This window comes from Lissotriton vulgaris, chromosome 1_1 (assembly GCF_964263255.1).
Source record: "Lissotriton vulgaris chromosome 1_1, aLisVul1.2, whole genome shotgun sequence".
NCBI lineage: Eukaryota > Metazoa > Chordata > Amphibia > Caudata > Salamandridae > Lissotriton > Lissotriton vulgaris.
Genome location: NC_141685.1, coordinates 122,177,967 through 122,193,550, shown reverse-complemented (window position 1 = coordinate 122,193,550; position 15,584 = coordinate 122,177,967). Strand labels below are relative to the sequence as shown.

The 15,584-nt window shown below is 48.5% G+C and overlaps 1 protein-coding gene across 1 annotated transcript in view; it reads right to left on the bottom strand.

Moving 5' to 3' along the window:
* LOC147737728 (uncharacterized) overlaps positions 1-15,584 on the bottom strand; it is a 259,549-nt gene that overhangs the window by 139,835 nt on the left and 104,130 nt on the right.

Sequence of the window (15,584 nt, the reverse complement as noted above, 5' to 3'; positions counted from 1 at the left end):
GCTATAGGTACATACCACAATTGGAAATGGACTCCTTGTCAGCCCCTGTACCATGCACTATAGGTGCTCAGGGCATAGGTGCCACCAAGGCCTACCAGGGGCTGAAGCATAGCTTTCGCCACCCCTGGCTGGTTCTTAAATTGGCACAACTGGCTGATCACTCAGCTGGGGGCAAGTGGGTGTAATCACCCCTTGCTTAGATATAGTATACCTATATCTAAACCTATATCTGGACACATATAAGCCTGTGAGCCACTCCTATGGAAGGCCTCATCAATCCTGGAAGCAGAGTGCGTGGTTTTATGTGAGATGGAGCTCTGGCATGAGCTGAGCCTGTCTGCAGCTGTCGGGAAAAACTCCCTAAGCTGATCCGGGATAATGCCATACCATATACTCTTAAGCGCCTTATAATCCTCGCGGTTATATAGCAACTTTGGTTTGGCTTTATCAAAACATGTCGTGTAAGGTGTCACACGAATTGGAATACTACCCCCTCGCCAGTTCTGGCGACGGGGGTAGCATTCCACCCTTCTAGAGGGATAAGATATGTTACTTTACTGAAACGCGGTTGATTTAAAAAGAGCCTCAGATCCACAAAATGGATGCCCCTGCCACAGACACGGGTCTGGCCTCCTGCTGCTGACCGAAACTCAGCAAATGGTGGCCTGGACAAAGGGTTTCCTGTCGCAGGGCGGTGTCAAACCACCCCAGACAGGAGATAGTGGATTGCAGCAGGTAGGTTTCAAAGAAACCAGACACTGCCTGGGGAGCACAAGGCTGCCCCTTGCATAATCCGGCCAAACCGGTTCTGGGGCCTTCCAGCCCCAGTCCCAGCGTGGCCTGGATCAAAGGAAAGGGGTGTAACCACCCCCTTCCTGGGTCCCACCCATAGGAGGGGGCCTAGCAGGATGTCCAGCCCACCAGATTCGAATAAGAGTGGGAGCAGTGCCAATGCAACTCAGATCATCCTGAAGAAACATAAGAAACGAATTCTGGACCCTTCGACATTCTATTCAACATAGAAGACGGAAGACTCTCCCTTGTGGTCAAGGAGTGACCACCCTGTGCAAACAGGCACCATCCAGCCCTCGACCCTTGCTTTGTTGCAGTTCCCGCCGGAACTCGAGCGACAGAGATCGACGAGATCAAGCTTGCCTGCCTTCTCCCAGCCCGATCCACAGTCCCTGCAGAGCTGAGACCAGTGGAGGCGACCGGAAGCGTGGGGCACGCCATCTTGAAAAGGCCACGAGACGCTGACCGTGCAGCCCACGAGTGACCCTCGAAGCTGTGCACCGGGGTTTGAGAAGCCCCCACCCCGAGCTACACTTGCACCAAAGCTACCCCCTCCACACTCGACGAGTGCTGCGTGGGGCCCTTCTGCTTGTGTTGGCTCGACGCGTTGGCCCGGTCACTTGCCAGCTGGCTTGTGGCCCCTGTGCCAACGAAACCTTGAATACGACTTGCTTTTCTGGTTGCTCCAGATCTGCACCAGCTCCTGTGAAAAGGAGCCCCCACTCTGACCCTCCTGGTTTGAGTGAGAAGCAATCTCCCGGTTCCGCGTGGATTGCTTTTGCCAAGTGCTGTTTGCTGCAATCTTGAAGCCGACGGTGCTGACGGCGAGAGCCTATGTGGGACAGATCGTGACCTGCTACTGGACGTCGCAGATGCCCCAGAGCCCACGTGACAGCGGAGAGAAGCCTCTCGACAACCACCTGATTGCGCCCGACATTGCCTGGTTCCGTCCTGGTTCCACCCTGGTCACTGCTGAGTGACCCAGACTCTGTCCCCTCTGCTTTCAGGTACTTTTCGACTTCGATCCACCCTTGGATCACACCGGACACTTCTGCTTCACATCGCCTGCAGCTTCTTCAGCTCCAAGCACCAAGAGCCTGCGTGTCAAAACCCAACGCCACTTCGACCCTGTGCACCCACTTCCTGTGGGTGAGGTAACATTGCAACGCCGGTGTTCCCACATTGGTACACACCTCTAGGGTCTGTGTCTTAAGTTTTGTTCCTCTAGGTTCAGCGGAAGTATCTTTAAACTCACTTTGTGTAACTTTTACGCACCATTGATATTGCATTGGTGCAAGCCGCACTTTCCGTGCTGCACCCGAATTCCGTGGGCGTCTCCCGATTTCAGCATTGCTAGTCCTGACTGCTCCCAGCGATTCTCTAGGCCCTAGGCCTAACCACTGTTCGATTGGTATCTCTTATACCACTTTCTTAGTATATGGTTTGAGTGGCCACAGGCCCTCATCCAAAATTGTGCATCTTTGTATGTTATACTGTGCTTTTGATTTAACGCTTGTGCCCCTTTCCTCATAAACAGTACTGGGGATTATTTTAGAAATAAACACATATAGTTTTATAATATATACTTGTGTGGTGTCCTTTCATTTGATTACAGGATTGTATGTGGTAAAACAGCTCGCTTAACACGACCTCTTAAGTTAAGCCTTTAAGGCTGCTTAGTCCATGCTACCACTAGGATAGCTTGTCTAACAAGGTTGACTTACAACCAGACATCTTTGGGGTTTGTTTGGACTGATACCAAGTGGTTCCAGAATTGGAAACACTACATATCAGGCCAACTTCTCACATTGGTGTGCAGCGGTGCGGATTTGAGCTTGCTGTTGTTTTACCATTGCAATCTTTACATCAAATTGAAAGATCACATCAAGTACCTTAGGTACATATAAAATAAAAAGCTTAGCATATTAAGTTCTACTGAACTTAGTAGTTGTAGATAAAAGGGATTAGCACACCCTGACTACAACTCACTAGCAAGGTACAGTAGGAAAACACTTAGTGTAGGTAAATGCACCACTTACACCTCACTAGCAGTCATGTCTGATACATGTGGAGACTCAGGCTCTGCTCCTGTAGCAGTTGACCCTACCAAGGCAACTTCCAGATATGACATCCTTAGCCACAAATACTTGAGTGCCTTGTGCACAGCAAGGGGGCTAAAAAAGGGCAGAGGCCCTACCATTCCTTCCCTGATAGCTATACTGGAAAAGGATGACTTAGATAAGGTGAGTCAGGCTCCCTTAGATTCAGGTGAGGGGATAAACTTCCCTGAGAATGAGGATCTTCCAGATGAAGAAGAAGAGGAGGAGGAAGAGGAAGAGGAAGGCTCAGATGTAGAAGAGCCTGAAGATCAGGATCAGAGGGTGACCCAGGTACAGGTTGCCAGGCTTAACCAGGCCAACCTAGACCTACATGGGAATGGAGAGGGCCAGCACCTCCCCAGATCTCATAACCTAATTCTCCCAGGCAACAGGAGGGTGAGATCTCAATCAAGGGACTCTCATGTTTCTAGTACCTCAAGAGAATCTCAAAGAGGGATGACTCCCTCCCAGAGAAAAGAGCATAGGGCCAGAATGAGGGCTGTCCAACTCCAAATAGAAAGGGAAGAGGTAGCCTTGGCTCAAGCTAAACTTGCTTTAGCAAGAGAAAGAAAATTGTGTGGCTTAGATGCCACTGGTGGCAGCAAAGTTCCTAAAGAAAAAGACAGGGCCTAGGACAATAGAAACCTGACAAAAATTGTGCCCCCCTACAAGGAAGGGGATGACATCCACAAATGGATGACTGCTCTTGAGAGGGCCTGCATGGTACAGCAGGTCCCTGGGGACCAGTGGGCAGCAATTTTATGGTACTCCTTTTCTGAGAAAGGGAGGGATAGGCTCCTCACTGTTAGACCTGAGGATGCCAAAAACTACTCTGTCCTGAAGAGTGCTCTTATTGAAGGGTTTGGCCTAACCACTGAGCAATACAGGTTGTTGTTCAGAGACACCCAAAAAGCACAGACTCAGGACTGGACTGATTTTGTTGATTGTGCCACTAAGGCTCTGGAGGGTTGGCTGCAGGGAAGTAAAGTCTCAGACTATACAGGATTGTACAATCTTATAATGAGAGAGCAGCTCCTTAATAACTGTCAGAACCAGCTGTTGCATCAATACCTTGTTGACTCTGATTTGACCTCTCCCCAAGAATTGGGAAAGAAGGCAGACAAATGGGTCAGAACAAGGATTAAGCAGAAAAACCAGAACCAGGGTGACCAGAAGAAAACAGACCAGAAGGGTGGGAATCAGAAAGACAAAGAAAAGGACCAGAAGTCTTCAGGCCCCCAAACTAGCAATAAGGAGGGGGGTTCCCAAAATGGAAACAAGAAAAAGAAGAATGATGGCCCAAAGAAACCTTGGTGTAATACCTGCAAATCAGTTTCACACTGGGGCAGTGAATGCACTAAGAAAAATTCAGTTCCTACCACTGCAGCTCCTAAAGCAACTGCACCCCCTAGTACAGTCAGTAGTGGTAGTACACAACCTAAGGGGATAGTAGGGTTAACCTTGGGCACTGAGGTGGAATCTGGCCTAGTCAGAATCCCCACACAGGCAGTTCTCCTATATGATGTGGACTTATCTTTGACCACTGCAGTAAGCCCCAGTAACCTGGGCAAATATAGGCAGACTCCCTTAATCAATGAGAAACTGGCTCAGGCCTACAGGGACACTTGTGCCAGTGTCACTATGGTGACACCAGACTTTGTGGACCCTGGTCAGATTGTACTAGGTGAAAGTTACCTAGTGACCAATGCAAGCAACTCCACTACTTCACATAGTGTGGCTGTTGTGAACTTCTCCTGGGGAGGGGTAGATGGCCTAAAGAAAGTTGTTGTGAGTGCAGACCTCCCAGTAGACTGTCTGTTAGGCAATGATCTTGAAAGCTCAGTTTGGTCAGAAGTGGAGTACAGGACTCATGCAGAAATGCTAGGGATTTCAGCTCATGTCCTTGCAGTGACAAGGTCTCAGGCTAAGAAGTGCCTTCCTGAACCAGTGGTGGATCTTGAAACAATAGACCAACCACAACCCAAGAGAAGGAGCAAGAGGGTTAAAGCTGTGCCTTCCCACTTGCCCCAGGTTGAGGATCAAGTTTCACAGGAAACTGATTCTGCAGTCCAAGAGGAGACTGTCTCAGAGGAGCTTGAACCTGACCAGGTTGAGTTTCTGGGGACAGGGGGACCCTCAAGGGCAGACCTGGGGCAGGCCCAATTAGATTGCCCTTCACTTGAACCCCTCAGACAGCAAGCTGCTGCTGACGCTGCAGGGAATGCTCAAGGTACCCATAGAGTTTATTGGGATGAAGGACTCCTTTATTCAGAGGCTAGAGACCCCAAGCCTGGCACAACCAGGAGGTTAGTTATACCTTTGAAGTTTAGGGGTTTCCTTCTTACCTTGGCCCATGATATTCCCCTTGCAGGACATTTAGGCCAGAATAAGACTTGGGACAGGCTTGTTCCACACTTTCACTGGCCTCACATGTCAGAAAATGTCAAGGAGTTTTGTCGCTCCTGTGTCACTTGCCAAGCCAGTGGTAAGTCAGGTGGCACAACAAAGGCCCCCCTGATACTACTACCTGTGGTGGGGGTACCCTTTGAAAGAGTTGGAATAGACATTGTGGGTCCCATGGATCCTCAAACAGCATCTGGGCACAGATTTATACTGGTGGTAGTGGATCATGCCACCAGGTACCCAGAGGCAATTCCCCTGAGGACCACCACAGCACCTGTGGTGGCAAAAGCCCTCATTGCAGTTTTCTCAAGAGTGGGCTTTCCAAAGGAGGTTCTTTCAGACAGAGGTACCAACTTTATGTCTGGATACTTAAAAGCAATGTGGAAAGAGTGTGGAGTAAACTATAAGTTTACCACACCCTACCATCCACAGTGCAATGGGCTTGTTGAAAGGTTCAACAAGACCCTAAAGTGAATGATAAAAGGTTTACCAGAGAAGCTTAGGCGGAAATGGGACATCCTTTTACCCTGCTTGCTCTTTGCTTACAGAGAGGTCCCACAGAAGGGGGTTGGCTACAGCCCTTTTGAACTTTTGTTTGGCCACCCTGTGAGGGGTCCATTGAGTTTGGTGAAGGAAGGATGGGAGTTACCTCTCAAAAAGCCTAAACTAGACATTGTGGACTATGTACTTGGTCTCCGCTCCAGGATGGCTGAGTACATGGAGAGAGCATCCAAAAACCTTGAGGCCAGTCAAGAATTACAGAAAGCTTGGCATGACCAAAAGGCTGTTCTGGTTGAGTTCCAGCCAGGGCAGAAGGTGTGGGTGTTGGACCCAGTGGGCCCAGCAGCTCTCCAGGACAAATGGACTGGACCCTACCCTATCATTGAGAAAAAGGGAGAAGTCACCTATGTGGTTGACTTTGGCACCCCTAGGAGCCCCCACAGGGTGCTCCATGTAAATCGTTTGAAAGCATTTGTTGACAGGGAGGACATGAGTCTCCTCATGGCCACATATGGGGATCAGGAGGAAGAGAGTGACCCTCTCCCAGACCTGCTTTCTCAGAACCCTGATGATGGTTCAGTTGATGGAGTAGCCTTGGCAGGCAGCCTCACTGATCAGCAACAGGTGGACTGCAGACAAGTGTTGCAGGCCCACAGACATATGTTTTCACTCACACCCAGCCAGAAAAATTGGTGCACCCATGAGGTGGACACTGGTGACAGTCTGCCTGTGAAGAAAAAGATCTACAGGCAACCTGACCATGTCAGGGATTGTATAAAGGCTGAGGTGCAAAAGATGTTGGAGCTTGGAGTGATTGAGCCATCAGAGAGCCCATGGGCTAGCCCAGTGGTCCTTGTGCCAAAACCTCATACCAAAGATGGGAAGAGAGAAATGAGGTTTTGTGTGGACTACAGAGGTCTCAATGCTGTCACTAGGACAGATGCACATCCCATTCCAAGAGCAGATGAGCTCATTGATAAATTGGCTTCTGCCAAGGTTCTGAGCACATTTGATTTGACAGCTGGCTACTGGCAAATCAGACTAGCTGAAGAGTCAAAAGCCAAAACAGCATTCTCTACCCCTAGTGGGCATTATCAGTTTGTGGTAATGCCCTTTGGTTTGAAGAATGCACCTGCCACCTTCCAAAGGTTGGTGAATCAAGTCCTTGCTGGGTTGGATGACTTTTGTGCAGCATATCTAGATGATATTGCTGTCTTTAGCTCCACCTGGGAAGATCACCTGATCCACCTGAAGAAGGTTCTGGAGGCCCTGCAAAAGGCAGGCCTGACTATCAAGGCTACCAAGTGCCAGATAGGGCAGAGCAAGGTTGTGTACTTGGGCCACCTAGTAGGTGGGGGTCAAGTTCAACCACTGGAGAGCAAGATCCAGGCCATACAGGACTGGGCTCCTCCAACTACCCAGACACAAGTCAGAGCCTTCTTGGGCCTGACTGGGTATTACAGAAAATTTGTAAAGAACTATGGGTCCATTGTGACACCATTGAATGACTTGACATCCAAGAAGATGCCCAAAAAGGTTCAGTGGACAGTTAGCTGTCAAAAGGCATTTGATGACCTGAAGAAGGCCATGTGCTCTGCACCTATCCTGAAGAGTCCTGACTACTCCAAACAGTTCATTGTACAGACAGATGCTTCTGAGTTGGGGGTGGGAGCTGTGCTTTCACAACTTAATCAAGATGGTCAAGACCAGCCCATTGCTTTTATTAGCAGAAGGCTGACCCCCAGGGAGAAACGTTGGTCAGCTATTGAGAGGGAGGCCTTTGCTGTGGTTTGGGCCTGAAGAAGTTGAGGCCATACTTGTTTGGTACTCACTTCCTAATTCAGACAGACCATAAGCCCCTATTGTGGCTAAATCAGATGAAGGGTGAAAACCCCAAACTGCTCAGGTGGTCCATTTCCCTACAGGGGATGGACTTTACAGTGGAGCACCACCCAGGGACTGACCATGGTAATGCAGATGGTCTCTCCAGGTACTTCCACTTAGAACATGAAAACTTATCTGGTCAAGGTTAAGTTTAATGTCCCTGCGTTTGGGGGGGGGGGGGTTGTGTAGGAGAGTAGGGTCTGCTATCCTATGGTCACCCCAATTTTTGCTTTTTGCATCACTGGTTTTCGACTTACTGAGGCTGTGAGCCTGCTAATCAGACCCCCAGCCTGCTGTTCTCTCTCTAAATTTATAATACATGTGCTATATGTACATACCACAATTGGAAATGGACTCCTTGTCAGCCCCTGTACCATGCACTATAGGTGCTCAGGGCATAGATGCCACCAAGGCCTACCAGGGGCTGAAGCATAGCTTTCGCCACCCCTGGCTGGTTCTTAAATTGACACAACTGGCTGATCACTCAGCTGGGGGCAAGTGGGTGTAATCACCCCTGCTTAGATATAGTATACCTATATCTAAACCTATATCTGGACACATATAAGCCTGTGAGCCACTCCTATGGAAGGCCTCATCAATCCTGGAGGCAGAGTGCGTGGTTTTATGTGAGATGGAGCTCTGGCATGAGCTGAGCCTGTCTGCAGCTGTCGGGAACAACTCCCTAAGCTGATCGGGGATAATGCCATACCATATACTCTTAAGCGCCTTATAATCCTCGCGGTTATATAGCAACTTTGGTTTGGCTTTATCAAAACATGTCGTGTAAGGTGTCACACGAATTGGAATACTACCCCCTCGCCAGTTCTGGCGACGGGGGTAGCATTCCACCCTTCTAGAGGGATAAGACATGTTACTTTACTGAAACGCGGTTGATTTAAAATGAGCCTCAGATCCACAAAATGGATGCCCCTGCCACAGACACGGGTCTGGCCTCCTGCTGCTGACCGAAACTCAGCAAATGGTGGCCTGGACAAAGGGTTTCCTGTCGCAGGGCGGTGTCAAACCACCCCAGACAGGAGATAGTGGATTGCAGCAGGGAGGTTTCAAAGAAACCAGACACTGCCTGGGGAGCACAAGGCTGCCCCTTGCATAATCCGGCCAAACCGGTTCTGGGGCCTTCCAGCCCCAGTCCCAGCGCGGCCTGGATCAAAGGAAAGGGGTGTAACCACCCCCTTCCTGGGTCCCACCCATAGGAGGGGACCTAGCAGGATGTCCAGCCCACCAGATTCGAATAAGAGTGGGAGCAGTGCCAATGCAACTCAGATCATCCTGAAGAAACATAAGAAACGAATTCTGGACCCTTCGACATTCTATTCAACATAGAAGACGGAAGAATCTCCCTTGTGGTCAAGGAGTGACCACCCTGTGCAAACAGGCACCATCCAGCCCTCGACCCTTGCTTTGTTGCAGTTTCCGCCGGAACTTGAGCGACAGAGATCGACGAGATCAAGCTTGCCTGCCTTCTCCCAGCCCGATCCACAGTCCCTGCAGAGCTGAGACCAGTGGAGGCGACCGGAAGCGTGGGGCACGCCATCTTGAAAAGGCCACGAGACGCTGACCGTGCAGCCCACGAGTGACCCTCGAAGCTGTGCACCGGGGTTTGAGAAGCCCCCACCCCGAGCTACACTTGCACCAAAGCTACCCCCTCCACACTCGACGAGTGCTGCGTGGGGCCCTTCTGCTTGTGTTGGCTCGACGTGTTGGCCCGGTCACTTGCCAGCTGGCTTGTGGCCCCTGTGCCGACGAAACCTTGAATACGACTTGCTTTTCTGGTTGCTCCAGATCTGCACCAGCTCCTGTGAAAAGGAGCCCCCACTCTGACCCTCCTGGTTTGAGTGAGAAGCAATCTCCCGGTTCCGCGTGGATTGCTTTTGCCAAGTGCTGTTTGCTGCAATCTTGAAGCCGACGGTGCTGACGGTGAGAGCCTACGTGGGACAGATCGTGACCTGCTCCTGGACGTCGCAGATGCCCCAGAGCCCACGTGACAGCGGAGAGAAGCCTCTCGACAAGCACCTGATTGCGCGCGACATTGCCTGGTTCCGTCCTGGTTCCACCCTGGTCACTGCTGAGTGACCCAGACTCTGTCCCCTCTGCTTTCAGGTACTTTTCGACTTCGATCCACCCTTGGATCACACCGGACACTTCTGCTTCACATCGCCTGCAGCTTCTTCAGCTCCAAGCACCAAGAGCCTGCGTGTCAAAACCCGACGCCACTTCGACCCTGTGCACCCACTTCCTGTGGGTGAGGTAACATTGCAACGTCGGTGTTCCCACATTGGTACACACCTCTAGGGTCTGTGTCTTAGGTTTTGTTCCTCTAGGTTCAGCGGAAGTATCTTTAAACTCACTTTGTGTAACTTTTACGCACCATTGACATTGCATTGGTGCAAGCCGCACTTTCCGTGCTGCACCCGAATTCCGTGGGCTACTCCCGATTTCAGCATTGCTAGTCTTGACTGCTCCCAGCGATTCCCTAGACCTAACCACTGTTCGATTGGTATCTCTTATACCATTTTTTTAGTATATGGTTTGAGTGGCAACCGGCCCTCATCCAAAATTGTGCAACTTTGTATGTTATACTGTGCTTTTGATTTAACGCTTGTGCCCCTTTGCTCATAAAGAGTACTAGGGATTATTTTAGAAATAAACACATATATTTTTATAATATATACTTGTGTGGTGTCCTTTCATTTGATTACAGGATTGTATGTGGTAAAACAGCTCGCTTAACACGACCTCTTAAGTTAAGCCTTTAAGGCTGCTTAGTCCATGCTACCACTAGGATAGTTTGTCTAACAAGGTTGACTTACAACCAGACATCTTTGGGGTTTGTTTGGACTGATACCAAGTGGTTCCAGAATTGGAAACACTACATATCAGGCCAACTTCTCACAAATACTGTGCCATAGAGGTTGCTGGAGGCACTGAAACAGACACTGCTTGAGGGCCTGGAGAGTGAGCACATACATAGCCCTAACAGAAAAGACATTCATTGGGTCCATCTTGTCATCAGAGTTTAGCTGTTCAAATACTCGATGTTAAGGTAATATACTCTTGTGGTCCTGCTACCACTGAAAAGTGACAATTCTAGAATTTCAAACACCCTGATCACTCCCATTAGAGAGCATTTTTAAGTGCTCTCTCCAAGTCAAATTGGCTTCCTTGACAGGAATGGGGTGTGCCTGGTTATCAGATAGGTTGACCGGTGACAAGGTGGTTGTGCTTTGCTATCTGGAGCCAGTTCCTGGCTGTAAGGGTACTCTGTGCATCTTTGGGTGGACCGTGGCAAGTTGAAGAAGGTGTGCCTGAGGATGGCAGGGCGGTTGCTGGCTTTGGCAGTGCTCTGACCTCATGAGGGAGTTCTGATCCATACCATGGATGTAAAAAATGCAAAATGGGTGCTTCTCTGTTCTTACAGGGATGTAAGTGCTAGAAACGGATGCCAGTAATTTATCTGGTTTGAACAAGGATTCGTATAAAAATCCTGCTCTATTTCTACTTTGTGACCTGCGCAAAAACCTGCTCCCAGCTAAGCTAAAGAGGCCGAGAAAAGACACACAACAACAATGTATTCAGGAAATGACAGAAAGAAAGAAGATTTGCTCCTTCATAAACGATGAGAAAATGAGCATAGCACCAAGCAATACCTGGTGGCGCTGGAATGAAAAGTCATTAAGTATGAGCTGCAATCAGCAGAGTTGCTAAAGCCTGTGAAAGAAATTTAGGAAACTAGTTTGGTCTAACGGTCTAGATAATAACAAATTGCAAATGCATACCCAAAAATACATGGTAACTTAAGTAAAGACGCTGTAAGAAAAAACAAATAATTTACATAATATGATATTTCCGGCCTTCCGGGTAGTAATACATTTTTAAGAAGAAAAGCATGCACCCTAATATGCCAATTCTCCTTGCATTGACCTTTTCTCAAGCATTAGAATTACTTCTTTCAAAAAACAAATACACTAGTATATTCAAAATGCAAGGAGAATTGTCATATTAGGGTGCATGCTTTTGTTAGTGTGTTGTAGCATTTTTATGGTGCTGCGAACCTACGGGACTTTCACAGCAAACACTATATACAGACAAGTTGCTTCCCCGTATGACTGGTACTGCAGGAAGACCTTGCCTGTCCTCCAGTGGCTCTGGCTGTGCTCTTATATCTCAGTGGGATAATACCCCTGCTGCAGAGATCGGTGTGCAACCTGAAGACCATAGGCTAGATTCAGCCACCCTCCTGAGGCAACATTGCGACTCACAGCGCCGAGAAGCGCCATGATTGCAGCACCGACTGCTGTGATAAAATAAACAAGGGACCCGATACAAACTGGAGAGCTTTGCAAGCTCAGGGGCATGAAGCGCTATATGAATTGTACATTGGAATGCGAGACGTATATACCCTGGTAGGCTAGAATGGCAGTATTTTCCCTTCACATCAATAGATGCAGGTGTCAGACTAATTGTGCTGCTGAGATGCAGGGAAGATGGCCCTCTCATCGACTAATGAGCACTGAGGGGCCTTTTCTGTTAAGCGAATAGCTTGGAATGATGGTGACATTATCCAGCGCTGATGTGGCCTGTAGTGTCGGTGATTGGACCCTCTACATAAGAGGACAGGAAACCCCATAACCCGTTCTAATAACGTCTTGTTTGCCTTTCTGCCCTCTGTTCCACTGGGGCAGACGGGGCACACTCACACTATTATAAGTGTGGCCAAAAGACTCGGAGTCTTAGTTATACAAATCTACAGAAAAGTAGCATTTAAACCATTCATGAGACATCCATTGACCAACAGTAACGCCGCATGCATGGAAAACAAAATGTGCACACGGTTCATAGCCAACAATAACAAGGAGAAATGTGCCTCTGCTTCTATGAACGCTCATTCAAGTAAAGGTATCAACAAACAAATTAGATATCATTTGGCTACCCAAGCAGACAGCAACCTCAATGCATTTAAGTATCTGGAAAACTAAAACAAACATTGGCAAAGCCAGCTGGATTGGCATTAGCTGCCGACCTTTTGGCTTTTCTTATTTAGTTCGTATATTTTTACAAAAGACGCCCGGTATCCGTGATGGGGGGAGCTATTGTCCACTGCTTAAGAAAAACCAGCATTGGATATAGATATATAGATATATATACACACACACACGCGCACGCACGGGCTACATGTGGATGTGCACGTTGTGCAAGAAATGGATGCGGTCACTCACAGTCAGGTAAGCCAATGGTGCAAGTGTGCGGATGCTGTAACCCGTGCTGATGCTGTAACCCATGCGGTATGCTGTGGTGGGTGGAAGCAAAATGTGAGTAACAATACAGCAGGCCAGTGGATGAAGAGAGCTGACTGACAGCCCCATAAGTAAGCATGCATAGTATATATAGTTTTCTTTAAAATAAAAGGTCCTCTCGAAGGCCAAACCTAAAAATCACCATACTTGATAAGCAGCTCTACAAATCACTGTTTAAGATTGTCAGGAAGTATTTCCCTTGAAAAATAAAAGAACAGTCTTTCTTCAATTAGTATTCTCTTTATGTTTACTATTCAACTTTTCGTTCCAGTGACATTTGCATTTCCAATTTCCAATAAAGCTAGCGGTTGGAGCCGGTGCAATGTCTTTGAAGATAGCACACATGGATAGTGGCAAACTTGCACCGTTAAACATGCGTTTTAATCGACATTAAGCCTTATTCCAATATCACCATTTAACAAAAGTTTCCAGCAGAAATGACAAGCCCCTCCGATCACCTCTGCTTTATGGCCTGTTTGCTTCCCTCACTAAAGAGGACCCCACGGATAAGCAAGCCTGCATGTAATGAATACTGTCCATTCCGTCAATGTTTTGGGTTTGCCTCAGGGCCCACGGCCACGACACTCTGACAGAAATGCACTTAATGACAAGTCCTGCTGTCTGGTTTGAAATGCTCATGTTCAAAATGCAATTTGCAAAAACGTGCACAAATGCAGACCTCTGGATAAGATAGATACATCATCATAAACATATTCGACTTGTATTTTGAAAACACTGCGCAGGCACATTTGTATAAGCTGTCAAAAGGGATTCGCTGCCCTTCAAATATCAATACGCACTGAAGGTAAACATCCCGAAACCTCGTGTGCTCTGTATGGATAGAGCTAAGGGGCTTTCCGGGTCCCTTCACACTCTGTGAGAAAACAGCGATTTAATTGTACCCATGTATTCATCTGTCAGCTGTAAATCCCGTTTCCTGCTGAGTGTTCCAGGTGCCTGTAGACAGGTGAGTGGGCGCCTGATATGTTTGTGTGGTCGGATGTCAAATACACTTCAAGAACTCCGAGTCAGTGATCAATAGTCAGCCCCCACCCCCAAAAAAAATCTATCCAGCCTCCTAGAGATTAAGTAGGGTGTCATCCCCTTTATACTCTCCAACTTCCAGCTGTCTCGCTCGTCCCCAGTGCTGACTGTTAGGGCCCGTTTGGACACGTATCAGAATAGCCCCCATATACATCCCCCACAGGACCCACACACATACACAACACTCAAAGAAATGTATTCACACACGCATACACACAAACACATCCATTCGCAACACTCTCCACCAAACATTCATGCATACACGCACGCTCGCACCAAACACTTTAAAATAAAAGAAAAACACACACTCTTACCTTGCTGCCGGTCCCGGTCCGCGCCACCTCTGGGCTCTGCTCCCCTCACGTCACAGGCTCACAGCGCCCCTGTTGCCAGGATTGGTCGAGAGGGGTTGAGCCTGTGACTCACAGCCCCTCTCGGCCAATCCTGGCGCCAGGGGCACAGGTACCTTCTCGCCCGCAGCACGCCCATTAGGGCTACTAATGGGCATGCGTAACGAACCAGAAACACAAGTGCGCATGAGTGGGCACGAGTAAAAATTCACCCTCTGTCCCCACTCATGCGCACTTGTGTTGCTGCCTGCCTGGTGACTGTACAATCATGTCAATCAATCAACATGACGCCAGACCGCCCACCCCTTCAGACTCTGAAGGGGCAGGGCGGTCTGACGTCATGTTGATTTATTGACATGATTGTCAGTCTTAACTCAAAAATGCAGAGGGAGCTGCGGGCGGCAGAGGGGGCTTCGCCCCCATGCCCCAATGGAGGAACCGCGCCTGCTTGCAGCACAATCGGCCGCCACAAGTGCACGTGCGCCCCGAGTGAGCTGCAAAAGAACCCCGGGCATGGTGTGTGCCCCGAGTGCGTGAGACGACAGCTGCTGCTCCTCATTGAATTGAATGTTTCTGCGCGTTCCTTTGTCTGCCAGCGTCTGTTTTTAAAATCGCTGTAGTCTATTTGTAATTTGCTTTGTTTTAAAATTACCTGTGCATAGAATTCAAACATAGAATTGGAACTAAAACGGCAATAATTCACCGCTAAGCCCTGACGTCCCTTGCCCATTCTCCATCCCCTAGGCCTTAGCCAATCGGCCGTTAGGAAGATGAGCTAGCGGCGGGGCAAGGTATAAAAGCGGCTGCAGCGCGGGCCATCACTGAGCTGACCTTGTGATACAACCTAAACTGTGACAAAGCGTCACACATCAATAGGACAACCTAAACAGCGACTAAAAAAATTCAAAATGAATATGGAGTAATGAGGCTACTGCCTCGCTATCCAAAAACTCACCACAGTCAGAAGGAATCTGACAGACAAAAACAAGAAACAGACGGGAAGCGGGGAAATGAATTGAATGTTGCCGTGCGTTCCTTTGTCTGCCAGTGTCTGTTTTTAAAATCGCATTAGTCTCTTTGTAATTTGCTTTGTTTTAATATTACCTGTGCATAGAATTCAAACATAGAATTGAAGCTAAAACTGCAATAATTCACTGTTAAGCCCAGACGTCCCTTGCCCGTTCTCCATCCACTAG